General features: G+C 42.5%; 1 pseudogene; it reads right to left on the reverse strand.

The window, feature by feature from the left end:
* Window positions 1-413: 413 nt before the first annotated feature.
* On the reverse strand, window positions 414-8,227 carry LOC109192643 (annotated as a pseudogene).
* Between the last annotated feature and the right edge of the window lie 9,518 nt (window positions 8,228-17,745).

Raw genomic sequence — 17,745 nt, forward strand, 5'->3', positions numbered from 1 at the left:
TACACACAATCACAGCATGCACTTCACAGCTTCTAGAGGTGACTCTATGTAACACAAGAGTTGGAAGTAAGCAAAAGCTAACTCAATTGTCTCATTCATAATCTGTCCCTCAAAGTAGACATAGAGGGGTTTAAATACACTTATTCAAGCAAGGAAAACCACACAATTCAACCCCACAAGGAGAGAAATTCTTCCTAGTGGTTGTATGATCCTATATTTGTGTTTGACTTAGTGTTCTTGTAACTACAAGAAGACTATGTCTTCTCAAACTTGTCCTAGCCTATTTATTTGTGCTGGAAGTCTAAAATTCAGAAAATAACTTATGCTAAAATAATTACATATGAACTTATCCTAACATAAGTTATAAATAATGAGATGATGTCTCATTTATATGGTCCTTTGTGCTGCTGTCATTAGCCTTCTTTAAGTGTAATAATATGGTAGTATTGGCCTTCTCCTTTGCTGGTCATACTTTCTCCTCCATTCTCCTTTGTAGAGGAATAAATTTTGTTCCATTCAATCTTCTCTGTCCACGCACAAATGGCCTCACGTGCCCTTGCAGTCCGAGCTCGTGTCATAGGACCAACCTGCACTTGTAATGGATCTTGCGTCCTATTTTCGTGTTGAGCTAATGAACTTGAGTCTCCTTGTGTGATGTCCTCATCAATTTCTTTCCTTAATAACTTAGTCAATGGTTGAGCCACCTTGGCGAAATCTGATATGAACCTAGTCCAAGATTCAAATAAATGGAGTATTGTCCCAAGATTACTCTCAATGCAAGATAGAGATGGATCGGAATACCTTAAACCTCACGAGAAACCCTTTGTCTCGAATCCTCAAAGACTTGGAAGAATCCCATTGTAGCTTCAAGTACCTCGATGATGCAATCTTCAATCAACTAGAGTCGGGATCTAGTTTCCTTCGATTCAAGAACGAGTCCACGAACCTAAATCTAAGGTTGAAGAAAGTAAGATTGATTCGAGTCCACGAATCAATTTGCTAGTCGAGTCCACGACTAGCCACTAATTGAGTCCACAATTAGCCATAAGGTTTCTTACACAAGTGTAAAGAAAAACTTAAGAATTTTATTGAATTAAAAGCCCCCCTAAAATTGATATGGATGTGCCCTATTTATAGGTATAGGGCAGCATTGTAATCTAAATACAATGGGAAAAAGAGTCCTAGACCTAATCTTGAAAACAAGTAAATAGAGTTTTATTTAGAAAAGGATTTAAGGAATCCTTTCTAAATACAACTAGTGTTTTCTCTTTTATGCCAAACAATATAAATTAATGATGACCAAAAATAATAGTGCTGATTTGGGCCTAATTTAATCACCAAAATCAGCACTTAAACAATTATAAAAAGCCTTGAAATCTTCTTCATCTTTTGCAAATGGGCTTGACTTGGATTTCCACCATCTTTGAATATCACCTAATGAAGAGTTGTCTTAATCGTTTGGACTTGGGCCTTGTGATTGGCCCAATTGGTACTCTTGATGGATCTTCATTATGTTGGGCCGCATCATCCTCACCTTCTTGAAAATGATTCGACCTCGAATCTTGTAAGCATTGTCTTCGATCCCTGATATCACTTGAAATGGGCCACTATAATACTTTCCTCTATCGAATGGAATTATTATTGGGCCTTCTTGTTTCTTCCACCAATGATTCTTTAAGAATGTAGTTATGGGCCTTGTGATGAGCCCACTATAGACCCTTATTGAATTCCATGTGTACTGGATCTTATTATTCTCCCCTTCTTGAAAAGGATTCGTCCTCGAATCCAAATCTTCAATGAAAGACAAAGTAGGAAACTCGCTTTCTGTTTTATCACGCTCATGGAACTCATTGAACTTCTTCTTGGGATGCTTGACACGAGTTGCTCCAATCTTCATCCTTCTTTTCTCTTGCTTAATATCCTTTGTAGTGACCAAGAGAGGTTGCACTTTGACACCTTGGGCTGGTCCTTTCCACTGTATCACTGATTGTGGTCCCTTTTTTTGGCTACAAACTGAGTTAGAGGATTGGAGTGGTGATTGCAATTCCAAACATGGAGATTCCACCTTTCTCTCTTTGATTTCTTCCTTCTTTGAGGCTGGTTTGAGAGCTTGCATCAATGTCAATTGAATTTCTTCTACTTGTTTAGGATACAAATGAGGCAAGACATATGTAACTCCATTCATGTGAAACACATAAGTGTTCCTCATTCCATCATAACTTATTTTTCTGTCAAATTGCCATGGTCTACCTAACAAGATATGAGCAGCCTGCATTGGGATATTATCACACAAGATTTCATCAGAGTAACTGTTAATAGATAAAGAAATAAGATCCTGTTTGGTTACTCTACTTCTCCTGCATCAGTTAACCATTGCAAACAATAAGCATTTGGATGATTAAGCAAAGGTAACTGGAGAAATTTACCCATAACTGCACTAGCCATATTTGTGCAACTTCTAGAATCTATTACAATAGCACAAGCATTCTCTCTAATTGACTCTTTAGTACAAAATATATTTTCTCTTTGGGACTCATCTTCTTTTAAAGGGTGAACATTCAAAACCTCCTTAACAACAACAGTATGACTAGACTCACTAGCAACATATTTAGAATCAGAATCAAAAGGTATGAATGCTTTTCCCTCAACATGTTCATTGAGAGTTTCAAAATGGTAACATACCTCATCTTTAGACTTATATTCAAGACACGAAGCAAAATTTTTAGATTGTTTTGTTATCTTAACTACGCTCTTGTTAGGGCAATCAGGAGCTATGTGGTCTCTCCCATTACATCTATAACAAATCAATTCTCTACCATGTTGAGGCCTCACTGCCTCACTTACCTTTTCCTTACCTTTGTCTCGTGAATCATCTCTTGGAGGGGGATGTTTTTCACGCCTTTTAGGGGTGGAATTTGTGTTGTTCCATCTTGATGCACAATTGTTGGACTTGTACAATTTCATCTCTTTGATTTGTGCCTCAGATTCACGTGCAGCATACAAGGCATCATAAAGGGTGTCATATCTCTGAATACTCATTCCATATCGAATTTCTAAGTTCAATCCATGTACGAAATGAGCAACAGTTTTTGTCTCTTCTTCATGTATGTCTCCCTGTTTAAGCAAAATATTTATAGTTTGGTAGTACTCATCAACTGATTTTTTTCCTTGCACCGTTCCATGCAATTTTCTTTCAAGATCATAGAAAAAAAGTTTAGGACAAAAGGTTAGACGCATATCTTCCCGCACTTGAACCCAAGATTCATAGGGAATAAAATTAGCAACTCTCTCTCTATTTCTTTTTCGCCACCAAGATAATGCATAACCCTTAAAAGATGTAGCAACTAGCCTAATTTTTGTAAAATCAGAATAGTGCTTTAAAAGGAAAAGAGTTTCAACAGCATTCTCCCATTCTATGTATTCAGTAGGTCCTTTCTCACCGGTGAAGTTAGGAATTTCATGTTTAATATTTCCTAACTCCGCATTACGCTGCTGGATCCTTTGACATCTAGGATCCACTATTCCTGCCGGTGGCAGGTGTTGATGCGGCCCAACATATGAAGATCCATTAAGAGTACTAATTGGGCCAATCACAAGGCCCAAGTCCAAACAATTAAGGCAACTCTTCATTGGTGATGTTCAAAGATGGTGGAAATCCAAGTCAAGCCCATTTGCAAAATATGAAGAATAACTCAAGGCTTTTTTATAATTGTTTAAGTGCTGATTTTGGTGATTAAATTAGGCCCAAATCAGCCCTATTATTTCTGGTCATCATTAATTTAAATTGTTTGGCATAAAAGAGAAAACACTAGTTGTATTTAGAAAGGATTCCTTAAATCATTTTCTAAATAAAACTCTATTTACTTGTTTTCTAGATTAGGTTTAGGTCTCTTTTCCCATTGTATTTAGATTACAATGCTGCCCTATACCTATAAATAGGGCACATCCATATCAGTTTTGAGGAGGCTTTAATTCAATAAAATTCTTAAGTTTTTCTTTACACTTGTGTAAGAAACCTTATGGCTAATTGTGGACTCAATTAGTGGCTAGTCGTGGACTCGACTAGCAAATTGATTCGTGGACTCGAATCAATCTTACTTTCTTCAACCTTAGATTTAGGTTCGTGGACTCGTTCTTGAATCGAAGGAAACTAGATCCGACTCTAGTTGATTGAAGATTGCATCATCGAGGTACTTGAAGCTACAATGGGATTCTTCCAAGTCTTTGAGGATTCGAGACAAAGGGTTTCTCGTGAGGTTTAAGGTATTTTGATCCATCTCTATCTTTACTTTGAGAGCATTCTTGGGACAATACTCCATCTTATTTGAACCTTGGACTAGATTCATATCAGGTGTCGCTAATCATTGTGTGGCGGTTGCACTTGGTGTGAGCGTTGCTCCAAATTATTCATTCGTTTGAGTAATCTGTCTATCTTTTGTTCTAATGCCTGGGGAAGATTTGGAACTTGATCAGCCATCTGTATAGGAAAAAAAATATCTAAAAAAAAAACAAGAAGATGTGTGAGTAATCACGTTAGTGAAACCATAAAGTTGGCTCGCTCCCTCACTATTCTCAGCTCGCAGGTAAGAGGTGGATTATATGGCTCTGGGGGTGCATTATACACTCTTACAAACACACACTCCACTCGTGTATCACTCAAGGTGGCAGATACTCTCACAAGCCTTTTTCCAAAAAGAAAAATTCTAGTCCGGAACTCAAGTTGATGTGGATTCAACCTCAAAGTTCAAGAAAACGTACCTTGGAAAACTTCACAAGCCTTTGAGAGTAAGGTGTATCGTGAGATAGGTAATAAAATTGAGAGCAAGAAGCAAAGAAAAAAAGGACAATACAAGCAAAGAAACTAAGAAAGATTTGAAAGAAAAAGGGAAGCAAAGAAAGAAGTATGGCAGAAAGATATGCAGGACCAATATCAGAAGATAGACACAAATAGAATGTAAAAGTGGTTCAAGTGTACCACAACCAAATAGGAATGTATCAACAACTCCTTCCAACCTTATACTTTTCCCCTTCCTTTTCCCTCCAAAATTCTTCTACCAACCAGATTCTTTTCCCAGCCTTATTCTTCTTCTTTATTGCTTTCTCTTTTTTGTTTTTTTTTTTTTCAAATTTCTTGATTTTTTTTTTTTGATTTTTTTGATAAGTAACCTCCAAATAACTACTGTAAATACCAACAAAAATTTTGGACCAAGAGGATCCACACAACACCTTCAAAACAGAATCAAGAATTTCAAGAATCACCCAGAAAAACAGAAACGCTCCCCTTAATTCGAAGATGAATATCTCAATGACCGTAAAGAATTAGCACGTGTATAATATATCAAAAGAACGCCCCATAAGAGATCTACAACATATCAAAATTTCAGATAAAACTTACTAGTGGCTCTCGAGATATAAGTCATTCTTTGAAACTGGTCACAGAACGCGGAAATCTGGACAGGGTGTTATTGAGACGTAATTGCGCGTAAATGCGCTTTGGATATAGGTAAGGGTGAGATGGGGTTATTTTCCTGACAGAATTTTTGGTAATATGGTGGTTAGGAGGTGTGAGGTCTCGTTGATATTGGACGGGAAAAAAGGAAAACTCTTTCGGGATTGTTTTTCAAGAAACTGGAGAACATGTATCAAGATTAAAGAACACAATCAAGAATGCAAAGGAAAATTTTTTGGGGGGTTTTTCATGAATAGGACACGAATAAAAGTAGTATGTAAGATAAGAACGAGATAAACCTAGGGAACCAAAGAAACTAAATTTCTAATGATAATGAGATAAACCTAGGCTCTGAATACCAAAATGATATGAACATAGTCCAAGATTCAAATAAATGGAGTATTGTCCCAAGATTACTCTCAATGCAAGATAGAGATGGATCGGAATACCTTAAACCTCACGAGAAACCCTTTGTCTCGAATCCTCAAAGACTTGGAAGAATCCCATTGTAGCTTCAAGTACCTCGATGATGCAATCTTCAATCAACTAGAGTCGGATCTAGTTTCCTTCGATTCAAGAACGAGTCCACGAACCTAAATCTAATGTTGAAGAAAGTAAGATTGATTCGAGTCCACGAATCAATTTGCTAGTCGAGTCCACGACTAGCCACTAATTGAGTCCACAATTAGCCATAAGGTTTCTTACACAAGTGTAAAGAAAAACTTAAGAATTTTATTGAATTAAAAGCCTCCCTAAAACTGATATGGATGTGCCCTATTTATAGGTATAGGGCAGCATTGTAATCTAAATACAATGGGAAAAAGAGTCCTAGACCTAATCTAGAAAACAAGTAAATAGAGTTTTATTTAGAAAAGGATTTAAGGAATCCTTTCTAAATACAACTAGTGTTTTCTCTTTTATGCCAAACAATATAAATTAATGATGACCAAAAATAATAGTGCTGATTTGGGCCTAATTTAATCACCAAAATCAGCACTTAAACAATTATAAAAAGCCTTGAAATCTTCTTCATCTTTTGCAAATGGGCTTGACTTGGATTTCTACCTTCTTTGAATATCACCTAATGAAGAGTTGTCTTAATCGTTTGGACTTGAGCCTTGTGATTGGCCCAATTGGTACTCTTGATGGATCTTCATTATTTGGGCCGCATCAAAATCCAACACAAACCATCGATAGTAACCCGCTAAACCAAGAAAACTTCTTACTTCCGCCACCGATGAAGGTACGGTCCAATCTTTCACTGCCCGTATCTTGTCCAGATCCACAGAAATCCCCCTACTATCAATCACGTGGCCTAGAAACGTCACACTGTCTTTCCAAAACTCGCACTTAGAGAGCTTGGCGTATAACTGCTTCTCCCTCAAGATCTGAAGTACCGTCCGAAGATGTCCAACATGCTCCCTCTTATCTTTCGAATAGGCCAAAATATCGTCGATGAACACGATCACAAAATCATCGAGGTGGGGTTTGAACACCCTGTTCATTAAGTCCATAAAAACTGCAGGGGCATTAGTCAACCCAAACGGCATAACTGTAAACTCGTAGTGACCATACCGAGTCCGAAACGCAGTCTTAGGAATGTCCTTGTCTGCTACCTTTATCTGATGGTACCCTAACCTCAAGTCAACTTTGGAAAACACTCCTGCGCCGCGGAGTTGGTCAAACAAGTCGTCGATTCTTGGGAGGGGGTATTTGTTCTTGATGGTAACTTGGTTCAGCTCCCGGTAGTCGATACACAACCTCATACTTCCGTTCTTCTTCTTTACAAACAATACCGGAGCTCCCCATATCGATGTACTTGGCCAGATATAACCTTTATCAAGGAGTTCTTGTAATTGGGTCTTCAACTCTTGCATTTCTGGCGTAGCCAAACGATATGGGGCCTTAGAAATGGGTGTCGTGTCTGGCATAAGGTCCACTGAGAACTCCACTTCCCTAGTAGGAGGCATACTCGGTATTTCCTCGGGAAATACATCAAGAAATTCACGGACTACGGGTATAGATTGAGCTACCTCTCCTTTTGCCTTCAAGTTCTCGACCGAACACAAGTATAACTCATTGCCTTTATCCATATACCTCTTCATCTTTGTCATAGACACTAGCTTAATCCCGGGTTCTTCCATCTTTCCCCGATATGATACCCTTTTTCTCACTGGGTCCTCGTAGCACCACCTTCTGATCTTTGCACAGGATTTGGGCTCTAAACCGCCCCAACCAGTCCATACCTAAGACCACATCCATCCCGTCCAAGTCGTACTGGATTAGATCGCTAGGGAACTCTTCTCCCTTGATGTTGATCTTGATGCCCTCGAAGAGACGGTCACACATCCTAACTTCTCCCGATGCTACCTTCACGTTAAACTTCACTCCCGTGCCCCCAGATAAGCCCAACTTCTTCACGAGTCCGGGTGATACAAACGAGTTAGACGCTCCTGAATCAAACAAGACTATTGCTGGCACGGATTGCACAAGGAAGGTTCCCACTACTACGTCACTGTCACTTGTTCGAACTTCACTTAAGGTAAACACCCTCTCTTGGGATGATCCTTCCGCTGGATGGTGAACCTCTATCCTCCCATGCCCTCTTACATCTCGGAATGCTGGCAAGGTAGCTACACTAGGACTTACTCTTGTGGACGTGCCACTCCTGATCCACCGTTCAATCACCCCAGAAACATTGCTAGATTCGGCCAACCGAGATTTCTTAACCTCTTTACTCACATTTTCAAACGTTGCGATTCGCTGGCGAGGAGGCATCACAGACTTCTGCTACAACAACGAGGTTACCAAAAGATAGCAAACAAGCAAAGAACAGAAAGCAACACACAGCTCACCGCGCAACCTAGAGTCCTAAGCCTAACACTTAGCTTCTTAAGGTCGCATAGAGGCCTCAAAACACACTTAACCACTTAGAAAGTCTAGACTTAACTCTTCCTAGGCTCAAAACCAAGGCTCTGATACCAACTGTAACACCCCCCAAACAAGCTAGGTAAAAAGCCTTAACACATGCAGATTATACGACAAAACTAGCACAGCGGAAGATAAAACGAGAACTGGATAAAAGAAATCCAAACGGGGTGTTACGCCACGTCTACCAAACATGGTAAACGCTACGGCGATCAATCTGCAAGTGTATACATCTATCCCAAAGACATCAGTCTAAAACTACATTTGGCGCACAGGCCACAAAACAAGGATCAAGGTACTAAGCTACCAGGCACTAGACATCGCGCTCGTCTAAACATCACCTGAAAGATACAAAGATAAACATTGGGACGACGCCCGGTCAGCGATAATTGCTGGTAACCCACCAATACATGTGAAATAACATACATAGATAGATATAAGTTGTAAAACCATTTTCGAAACGGAATATATATATATATATATATATATATATATATATATATATATATAAGTCAAAAGCCAAGATCAACAGTCAACACAAGACTCAACACTCACAAGGATAACACGGGAACACATCCCAACTACAAAGGTTAACCACACGCAAAGGATAAAGACAAGACCGATGGCAACACATGCCAAAGCAACACATGCCTCCGTGACTACACACGTCACGAGAGAAGAATACACAACACCGGCTACACAAGCCCTCGCAACATCACCCATCACGAGTTGATATGCCTTCCTTATGCCCTGTTCGAACCTTATGGCTACCCCCAACCTTATATCTTCTTCCAACCATTACCTCCAGGACCCCTGTACAGCCAAGTCCAACCTTATTCCCCCTGGACCGTCGTCCCCCACCAACGACCACCAACGAGACCACCAATTCATAGTACACAAGGTACCGTACACGGCAACACATGCCCGGATAACACATGTTATCCCCCAAAAACGTGAACCTTACACAAAGGCAACAACTCCATAATCACATCACGGCCACCACGAGGACCGCTGCAATACCTTGGTGACTAGTGTCCCATACCACTAATCGTGCAATCCAGGTAAAGCCACACACGCACCACAACTCAACAAGAGTCAAACAACGGATCACAACGAAGGTATGAAACATACTCAATCAAGGAACGGGTCACAGCCCAACAACATCAACGATGAATAACACAAGTTATCATCAACCAAACGGAAGGTACAAACCACACACACGCTAGCATTAAGACAATAAACTAGCATGCTTAACAACGGAGAAACTCAAGATAGTTCCGAGGAACACACAAGACACCTCTTGGTCCAACGAAACACAATGTTGAACACTTAGCACGATTCAAGACACCAAAGTCCTACATGGATACCTACCATATAGTTCTTGACATACGAAACATCAAGAAGACACTCAAATAGTTCCACAAAAGAACATCGGGAAGTCAAAAGACCAATTACCGAGTCAAAAGAATCACGGGGAACAAATCCCGAACAAACACCACCGTGTTCCCCGCGGGTGGACCCACGGGTAGGCCCCTACCCGTGGTTCCGCCCGCGGGTACACCACCCACAAGCCTATGTACCTGCGGGTGGGCGGCGGGTAGGGCTCTCCCCGCCGTTCCGCCGGCGGGTACATACTCTTGTGCAAAAAGATCCCTTCGGGGATTTTCTTCTCCAAACACAAATTCAAGTCCAAAACATGCCAAATCTCACCAAACACAACAAAATGACTTGAATCATGGAAAATGCCAAGCAATGGCACAAAGGAACCCTAAACACAAGCTCTAGATATGCAATATTACAAGACAAATGCATAAACCCTCACATTTCATAGCAAAACACAAGTAGAATCCAAGAAATCACATATAGGTAAGCAAAATAGGTTTTGTAGAGCATGGGTTACCTCTTGTAGACCAAAAGACTTCACTTTACACCACAACAAGCTCCCCACAAGGCTTACTTTCCAAACCCACTTCAAGATCAAACCAAAAGATCATAAAGATCCTACCTTTAAGAAAAAGACAACTAAGATGGAACAAAAAACACAAGATGAACTTAGATCTTACCCTCCTAGATGCCCAAATAGATGAAAGGTTGAATCTTGGTAGCAAATCTTGGAATCTTGACAAGGGTCTCAACTTAGCTTGGAGAATAAGCTACACTTCTTTTCTAGAGAGAAGGTAGAGCTAATTTCTAAGAATTTGTAAGGAATGAAATGAAGAAGTCTTCTAGGTTAGGTTACAATACTAACTCTTGGTGAAAAGTCAAGAATACCCTTACTAACCTTTAGAAAGTGTAAGGAACAAGGGAACTCCCCTCAAAGCTCAAGGTACAACACAACTTTAAGGTTGACTAGTCAAATACTAGTCCTTGAGTATTAAAAATCAGGATTTTAGGAATTAATTCTTCAAATAAAATAGGATTAATTATTCAATTAATCCATGAATTGAATGTGGATTTTTAGGGTGTCACATAGTCGGTGGACCATAGCACACGAGGCCCATGTGGACCGCAGCCCAAGAAGTGAATCACTGACCGCAGCCAGGAAAATGAACCGCAGCTCATAAGTAACCAATTTGACCGCAGCCAACTTCTGAACCGCAACTCAGAAACACCCAATTTGATCGCAACCAAATTGGGGAATCATGCATCACATAACACTTAGTAACACTTAGTGACAACCAGCGGGTAGCTGGTGGGTGGAGGGCCACCCGCCCGCTGCCCGCCGGCGACAGTCTTCCGGGCAGCGGGTAGGTGGCGGGTCCCCCTACCCCCCACTGACTCTTTATCAAAATAAACATCCCGGGATCCTTTGTGGAACCCGAAACAATGCTTAGACACTTTTAAACGCAAATAACGACTCCACATAGGCAATTAATGGGTCAAAAGCGGCAATTACGTAGAACACGACCTATCATGATTTCTAGACATAATCAACACCCGAACATCTGAATTCCCACCCAAATATACCAAGAAAATCCCAATACGAAATTCATTATGCAACCTAGGGCTCTAATCATATTTAATTTAACAAGATCATAGTTTATCTTTAAAACCAAGAACATCAAGACTTATCAAGAATATCATACAATCATCAAGATCCTTTTATCATCATCAAGATTATCAAGATCACACATAGAATCATCTCATCAATCATCAAGATCACATCACAATTATCATATCAAGACACAAGTATATAGAGGAAGCCAAAGAGGGGATTATAGCAAAGAAAATAGGTTTTGTTGAGACATGGGTTACCTCTTAGCCTTAATTAAATTCCTTGGCTATGAAGGGTCTTTCTTTAAGATTTCTTCTTTCTTGATTTCTCCTATGGGAATTCTTGGGAATTCTTGTGTGGTGAAAGTTATTGTGGTGTGGGTTCTAGGTGCCTCCTATGCCCCTATTTATATATCTAAGAGTCCTAATTGGGGTTTAAATGGTATGGGCTTGCCAATTCTATTCCTTATAGGACTAAGGGGTTGGTTTTAGGGATAAGGCCCATGGACTATGGTGGAGCCCCTTTAGCTAATTAATGGATTTTAATTCCCTTTTTAGGGTAAGTAATTAATTAATTAATTTGGTTTAGGGTCGTAACACGGGGTGTTACACTCTCTCCCCCTTACGAGACTACGAGAGGCTTCGTCCCCGAAGTCAGTGTGTGGATCTGTTCTTTCACCCCTGGACGTCATGTATTTTGGCCTCCTGATTAGGAAATGTGGCTCCACGTGTTGTCTTTGCTGGGGTAGATTGGATTCCCGGTGAAGTGGTGATTGGAAAGTTTGGGTCTACCTTGGTTTCCTGCTCCTGAGCTGGATGCTCCGCGAGTGACCAGTATGGTCTCGATTGCTGCCATCCTTTGGTCTAGTGCACGCGTTGCGTGGATTAGGGACGAGAATCCCTCGTCCATGATTTGATTTTGCCGAGTGAGCTGCGCAAGGAGTCGCTCGTTGATGGATTCTTCATTTCGGCCTTCTGGGTTTCCCCTTCCTTGTGCGGGTGCTGGTGGGTTAGGTTCGCTATCCTCTTCTTGTTCCTCATTGTCTTCCAGTCCCCCACAATCTTGCATTACCCGTTTTAGCTTTTTGTTGGAGATATCTAGTCGATCAACCAATTCCCTTCGTTCCTCTTCGGGTTTAAGGCAAACCTCCTCGAGGGTGATGTATTGTCCCCCTTCGGTGTAGTAGATTTCATTGCGGCGGAGGTTCTGTGCATTGAAAACTATGCCGCTTACGGGTTTGATCTCTGTGTGGCTCAGTCCACTCCTTTTTCTCCATGATCCAACTTAGGATCATCCCGTAAGGTAGACTAAGCCGGTTGCTAGTCTTGCAAAACTCCATGTGTTTTAACATAAGGGCCGGTAGATTGAACTTGATATTGTGTTTTAGGAAGTAGGCAAAGGTACACTCCAGGCTTCCCACATCCTTGCTTTTGTTGTTCGTAGACAACAAGCTATCAGTTACAATCATGACTAGTATCTTTTGTTCAGCGGTTAGCCATTTCCTGTTATGTCGGGTGGCCGAGGTGAAGCCTTCTTCCTTTCCTAGTAGGTACCCGAGGTAGTCCACATACCCCGTGCCTTGGGTACCGATCCATCCCTTCTGGTCGTAATCTGACACACCTATGGTGGTCAGTTTTAGGAGTTTGGCCAAGCGGCCTTCGGAGAGTACTATCTCCTTGCCCCGGACTTTAGCGGTGATTTCCACTTTATCACCCCGTTTGATGGCCACTAAATGGTGATAGAACTCCTTCACTAATTCGGGGTACGTATCCCCTTTGATGGTGAGATATGTATCTAGGAGTCCTTGAAATTTAAGCATATCGACCAACTCCGGAGAGAATTGGTCGGGTTCGAGGGCTTTACCTCCGATTAGTGTGTAATCGACGTCGTTCCATTCCGGGGTTCGGATACCAACGGGCTTTTTCGACATTGTGAGGTCTCCCTAGGTGGTGGCGTTTCTTCCTTTGGTGATGACCTTTTTCCGGCGAGTTCCCGGCGAGGTTCCGGCGACACGGTTTTCTCGACGGCAAAATGGGGCGACGGCGTGGCTTAGCTTTAGCGATGGCTCGGCGAGGTGGCAGTGGTCCTGGGCGGAGCTGGGGCAGCAGCGGTGTGTGTGGCAGTGGGGTGCGTCCGGGCGAGAGACGGGCGGTGGTGGCGTCGCGGGCTGCTTCCGGGGCGGCGACGGTGGGCGTACGGTGGGGCGTCGCCTGGGTGGCCGTCGGCGACTTGGTTGTTGGCGGTGGCTGGCGGTGGCTGGCGGGATGGTTGTTGTGGTGTTGGGTGGTGTTGGGTCGGTGGAGAGGCGAGAGGGAGAGGAAGAGAGAGAGAGAGGGAGTGTGGAAGAAGAAGAAGAAGGGTTTTTGATTTGGGGATTTTGTGGGTTTTAGGGATTTGTAGGGTTTTAAGAAGGGGCTGTTCCCTTAAGATTTCAAGAAATACTTATAGCCTAGTGGTTAAGGTTTTAGTCTTATAAGTGGAAGGTCAAGGGTTCAATTCCCATTTGTTGTGTACTCCTTGGCTTTTTGTTTTTTTTTTTTTTTTTCTCTTGTCTTCTAGTGGTAGAAGATTTGGTTGGTCCTTCATGTTGTTGATGCGGGTTTTCGGGGTATTCTAGTCCTCTTTCTTTATGCTAAATTATTTTGATTTTGCTTCTTTATTTATAATAATTTCGCAGTAGCTAATCTAAACAAGTAATTCTACTACGAGGGTGGTTACAAGGGATTTGCCAGTTATCCTAAACAGAATTCATCTCCTTGGTTTTCTTCTGGTGGGTTTGAGTGGTCCTCGTCCCCTGGGACCATGTTTCCTTCGTCGAGGTTGCCCTCGTCCTCGAGTTCAGCTTGTGTGCGGCTCATGACGAATACCTTTCCGGGGGCACCGTAATTCCCCTGATTGTTTGTGCTCCCACGTTGGCCCATGACTGTAGGGCGCGAGTTCGAGGGTCGAGTGCATTGGAAGGACTTGTGTCCTTCTCCTCCGCAGTTAAAGCATCGCCAGGGGTTTCCCATGAAGTCCTTGTCTCTATGGTCTTTGTTGCATTTTGGACAAGGGAAGCTCCTTGTATTAGCTTCGTTGCTTCCTAGGGGTGGCCTCTGGCCAGCTGGATTGCTTGGCCTTGTGTTAGCGTCGTTTCTCGTTCTTTTCATAGGTGGTGCTCCACCTCCTGTGTTCCTCTTTCGAAATAGTTCCTGAACCCCACGTTGTAGTAGTTGGATCCGATAGAGATTGGCGGCACTGGAGTAAGCTTCGTTGAGGGTCCGGGGTCCGCTTACTACTAGTGCCTTTAGGGCTTCAAAGTTGAGGCCTGATACAAACCTTTCTATTTTGGTTGCTTCTGTGGGGACTAGCTCTGGCGCGAAGCGTGCCAGTTCGAGGAATAGTTTATGGTATTCCATGACGGTAGTTGTTCCTTGTTTTAGGTGGAGGAACTCTTCGTGTATAGACGCTCTTACGTGTGTTGGGTAGAATCGTTCTCGCAGTCGTGTTTTCAGGTTTTCCCAGTTGAACCCTGGTTCCTGTCTGTACGTGGGTCCCTCGTGGATCCACCAGAGGTCCGCCTCGTGTTCGAAGTAGAACGAGGCTATCTCTACACGACATTCTTCTGGGCATTCTACCACCCCCAGAATTTTGTCGAAGGTCCGAATCCATTCCTCAAGGATGGCAGGATCTTCTTCTCCCGAGAAAGTGGGTGGTCGATGATTTGAAACTAGTCGGGCGACTTCTGTGTTTGTGTTCGGTGGAGGTGGTGGTGGTCTGTTGTTGCGGAGAGCTACGTTGCTCAGTGCTTGGGCGACTTGGGTTAGTTGCTGTAGGGTTTGAGCCAGGGGGTCGTGTGTGGCGGGTTCTGGAGTCCTTGATTGTCTTCTATTTGGTGTCATGCTGCTGATCTGTAGAGCCAATGTTTATAGTAATGCCGAGTTAGAGTGTTGTACCCTTACCTTGATGTGATAAGCAAAGGGGAGTTCTTTAAATTAGGTGTGATTTAGGGTGAGGGGAAGTTTTAGGGGTCTCATAATCTCACAGCGTGTCCTATGATTCCTAGATCCTATGTTCCTGATTTCTTAGAGTTTAAGCCTAATGTCCTAAAATCTAGTCTTAAGAGTCTTATCCTAGGGTCAAACTTAGGCTCTGATACCAACTGTAACACCCCGAAATTTTGAAACTTTTAAAACTTATATAATAAAGGTAAATTCTCATTAAATCGCAAAACTAAACATAAGAGTGCGGAGTGCTATGCCACACCTGAGCTGGAGAACTCAGATGCACAGGCTAAACTAACTAAATATCCTCAAAGCAATGTCAATACATAATCATGGCACGCTGACCGAAAGGGAAACTAACTAATCTACGCTTCGGATCTCTAGCGCGCTCCGGGGTCTACTCATCTGTGCCTGAAAGCCAAATATATCTGTTCAGCGAATGATGCTGGTAACCCACTCCACGCGTTGAAATACAATATAGGTATGTATATATATATATATATATATATATAAGAAACATTTTGAAGCAAGAAGATATATACTTAGGAGGCTCTAGCTTTAAAACCAGGAATAGACTCGACAGGTAGGGATAAGCACATTTAAACAATGATAAGCAGTTATACAAAGACAATATCATAAAGGACATGTATCTAAGGTCACAGATCACTTTCAAATCATTCACATCATCATTCAAGTCACACAAGCACACTTTGGTGGCGCCATGGGACCAATCACATGCCCCGAATCATGAAGATCAGTACATATAGTACAAACACGGCCCCGCAGCACCCTACCTCATACCGCAGCATGAAGGGGTTGATCGTAACCAACCGTATAGACCGTCGACGAACTCAACAACGGATCACAGCCCTACACACCGCTGACGCGCTCAGTCGGTGGACTGTGATCCTCTTAAGTGGACTGCGACCCTACACACCGCTTGACGAACTCAGTCGGTGGGTCGTAGTAGATCAAGCCCTACACACCGCCTGAGGGACTCATTCGGTGGGCGATGATCTTCGGAGACTACAACCCTACACACCGCTGGCCCATACACTCGGTGGATCGCAGCCGACCGTAGCCCTACACACCGCCTGATAACTCATTTGGTGGGCTATGGCCTTCCTCGGGCTAATGGCCCTACACACCGCCTGGCGTGTCCAGTTGGTGGACCATAGCACACGAGACCCATGTGGACCGCAGCCCAAGAAGTGAATCATTGACCGCAGCCAGGAAAATGAACCGCAGCTCATAAGTAACCAATTTGACCGCAGCCAACTTCTGAACTGCAGCTTAGGAACACCCAATTTGATCGCAACCAAATTGGGGAATCATGTATCACATAACACATAGTAGCACATATTAGCACATTGGGAAGGGGGAGACGTATAAATAAACTTACGTGTGATCATTCACAAACTAAGAATAGTCCTAAGGGGTTCATGCATCTTCCTCCTAGGCCAACGGGTTACCGATTCAACTAGCATGCAATACCATGCAATACCTGAGACTCTTTTAACCTACGAATGGTACCCGAAACACCAAACTAGACTCAAGCACGACAAACGGGGTCCATTGGGACACCACGGGGATTGGGGAACATCAAACGGGGAAGCCAAAGCCCCGGGGTGGGTGACGAACAGCGGGTAGCTGGTGGGTGGAGGGCCACCCGCCGGCTGCCCGCTGCCTGGCGGTGTCTCTTTGGGCAGCGGGTAGGTGGCGGGTCCCCCTACCCCCCCATTGACTCTTTATCAAAATAAACGTCCCGGGATCCTTTGTGGAACCCGAAACCATGCTTAGACACTTTTAAACGCAAATAACGACTCCACATAGGCAATTAACGGGTCAAAAGCGACAATTACGTAGAACACGGCCTATAATGATTTCTAGACATAATCAACACCCGAACATCTGAATTCCCACCCAAATATACCAAGAAAATCCCAATACGAAATTCATTATGCAACCTAGGGCTCTAATCATATTTAATTTAAAAAGATCATAGTTTACCTTTAAAACCAAGAACATCAAGGCTTATCAAGAATATCATACAATCATCAAGATCTTTTTATCATCATCAAGATTATCAAGATCACACATATGATCATCTCATCAATCATCAAGATCACATCACAATTATCATATCAAGACACAAGTATATAGAGGAAGTCAAAGAGGGGATTATAGCAAAGAAAATAGGTTTTGTTGAGACATGGGTTACCTCTTAGCCTTAATTAAATTCCTTGGCTATGAAGGGTCTTTCTTTAAGATTTCTTCTTTCTTGATTTCTCCTATGGGAATTCTTGGGAATTTATGTGTGGCGAAAGTTATTGTGGTGTGGGTTCTAGGTGCCTCCTATGTCCCTATTTATATATCTAAGAGTCCAAATT

The sequence above is a fragment of the Ipomoea nil genome, unplaced genomic scaffold, assembly GCF_001879475.1.
Source record: "Ipomoea nil cultivar Tokyo-kokei standard unplaced genomic scaffold, Asagao_1.1 scaffold1792, whole genome shotgun sequence".
Lineage (NCBI taxonomy): Eukaryota > Viridiplantae > Streptophyta > Magnoliopsida > Solanales > Convolvulaceae > Ipomoea > Ipomoea nil.